This window comes from Aquarana catesbeiana, linkage group LG07, assembly GCF_042186555.1.
Source record: "Aquarana catesbeiana isolate 2022-GZ linkage group LG07, ASM4218655v1, whole genome shotgun sequence".
NCBI lineage: Eukaryota > Metazoa > Chordata > Amphibia > Anura > Ranidae > Aquarana > Aquarana catesbeiana.
The window spans coordinates 238550182-238552598 of record NC_133330.1 but is presented as its reverse complement, the minus strand read 5'-3'; the positions used below and the strand labels follow the sequence as shown (position 1 = coordinate 238552598).

General features: G+C 43.7%; 1 long non-coding RNA gene across 1 annotated transcript; it reads right to left on the bottom strand.

Annotated features, from left to right (window-relative positions):
• Positions 1 to 363: 363 nt before the first annotated feature.
• Positions 364 to 1947, bottom strand: LOC141103489 (uncharacterized). The gene is made up of 3 exons (XR_012235330.1): positions 1696 to 1947; positions 1005 to 1161; positions 364 to 927 (listed from the first exon to the last, which is right to left on the bottom strand). It is a non-coding gene; the product is annotated as an uncharacterized lncRNA (long non-coding RNA).
• Between the last annotated feature and the right edge of the window lie 470 nt (positions 1948 to 2417).

The following is a 2417-nucleotide window of genomic DNA, read 5'->3' as shown; positions in this document are numbered from 1 at the left end:
CCCTGCATTGTATTTGTTTTCCCATAGAAAATGGAAATTCGATAGTTTGACAAAATAATACATTTTCATGTTAGCAGTATAGCAGTCTTGTGACCTCTATCAGTGTATGATTAAAGCTTGTTGTTTTCAGTCAGCTAGTGCCAACATCGATCATCACTCACCCTAGGACCATCACATTAATTTGTATCAGTTGTTTTTGGTTTAGAGTACAATAATAAAATGACATTTTTCATGCAGTCAATTATTTTTATTAATAATAGACAATGACCGCAACAAATATCACAAAAATTTTTGTACAAAAATATATAACACATATATAACATCTAGTGTTTCAGTGCAAACTTGGTGGCCAAGTACAACAGGGCAACTTAAAATGGGGATTCTTTAAAGGTCCTGATAAGAAGGACTGTGGGAAGTGGAATAGGGAGTGGATGACTGGGAGGAATGACTGTATGAAGTGGCCTGTGAACTGGAGGACTCATAGGTGGGTGCCACTTGCGGTGGGGGTACAACATTTTGGGCAGTGGTGGCTGGTGCACATTGGTGTTGGGGGTTAATGCCTGGATGAAATGGATGGTGAAATAAATGTTGTGGAGCTTGCTCACCATGGTATGGACGTTGGTGATGGGTAATGACTGGTGGCATGGATTCTCAGGACATTGCAGCCCTTATGCACACACCAGTAAAATTAAAGATTGACATTTGAACATCCATTTTACGCTTAGTTGGAACTTTAACTAGATGGTGGTACAGATTCCTAACAAAACTAGCATCCTCGTTATTGGGGTCTGAAAATGGGTCGGTGGTATCAGCCCTTCTTATTGCCCTCATCTCCTCCATAAAAGTTAACATGGCTGCATCCATGTCACGTTTGGGATGTCCGTGACGTTTCCTGCCTCTCGGTGCGGTAGCTCCAACAGAACGAATCTGAGGGGTGGAACATTTATTAGCACATTTTATTTTGTCAACATTTCAAAATGGGGCATTTTATATAGGATACTTACAGGCACACGTTGTCTTTCAAGCGTGGCTGTTGCTGTCGACTGGGAGGAAGTGTTTTCTTCGGGACCTTGATCGTTAACTCCCATGTCTTCCTCTTGCGCAGGCTGGGTATCCACTGCATCCCCCCCCTCTTCTGTTTCAGAAATGTTTCTGGTGGTACTATAAAATATTTGTACATAGATAGATTACACCTCAGTACAGTATAGTTATTACAATACATAGATCCATGTGTGTCATTACTGTTAAAGTGGTTGTAAACCTTACAGACCACTGTTATCTACAGGTAGGTGCAAGAAATATCTCCTAAACCTACACGGTTTAGAAGATATTTGCTGAAAACACGTAGACAACGGCGCCTGACTAGGCCTGCCGTTTCTGAAGGCGATCCTGCCGAGACTGGTGGCTCCCGCACGCATGACGTAATCGCAGCTATGGCCAGTCACAGCACCGGAGCCGCGATACCCGGAAGTCACTCCAGGAGTGATGGCAGCGACGGGGGAGGGGAACGAGGGCCGCTGCGGGGGCTTCGATCTCAGGTAAGTAATTCATAATGAGCTAGTATGCTATGCATACTAGCTCATTATGCCTTTGTCTTGTAGGTTTTTTTTATGGTTTACTTCCTCTTTGGAGTATATGATTATTTTGACCAGGCCAAATAATTTAATATAGGGGAGAAATAATGTATTTACTTACCTTCTTAAGTCCATCACACATCTCAAGAAGTCCAGCATCTCAAAGAATGGGCTTTTTTTTTTTCTGGACGATCCTACTCCACTCCGACTTTCTTTAGCTTTCTCTTTCAGCTCCCGCCTATAGCGGTCTCTTAGGGATCTCCACCTTGTCATGATTTTTTCACCTGCACAGGAACAGTAGACACAATGAACTGATAGAACTCCAACATGACAATTACGTATACTATTTAAAACCCATATGTGGAACAGTGGTTTTTAATAACTACTTTTGTAAGTTTTACATATAGGTAAGCCTATAAAAAGGCTTCACTAGAAATACTGTAATTATCTCTGCGCCGTTTAGGATATATTTGCTGTACACTGCGGGATGACAACGTGACAGGTGACGTGGCCAGGTCACATGGCAGGTGACGTGGCAGGTGACGTGACCAGGTGACGTGCCAGGTCACGTGGCAGGTGACGTTTGCAGGTGACGTGGCCAGGTCACATGGCAGGTGATGTGGCCAGGTGACGTGGCAGGTGGACAATCCACAACTTGTGGCAGGTGACACGCTAAATACAAAAACATGCTAAACGAGGCTCAACGCGGCATGCAAATGCGACAAAATGGGCGTTTCTAAACACCGGTTTCAAGCTTCGTTCAGAAGAGTTTGCACCAGCGAAACGTGTACATGGGGCCTAATGTAGGAGAAGAGTGCTGGAATTTGCATGGTGAGTTGGACT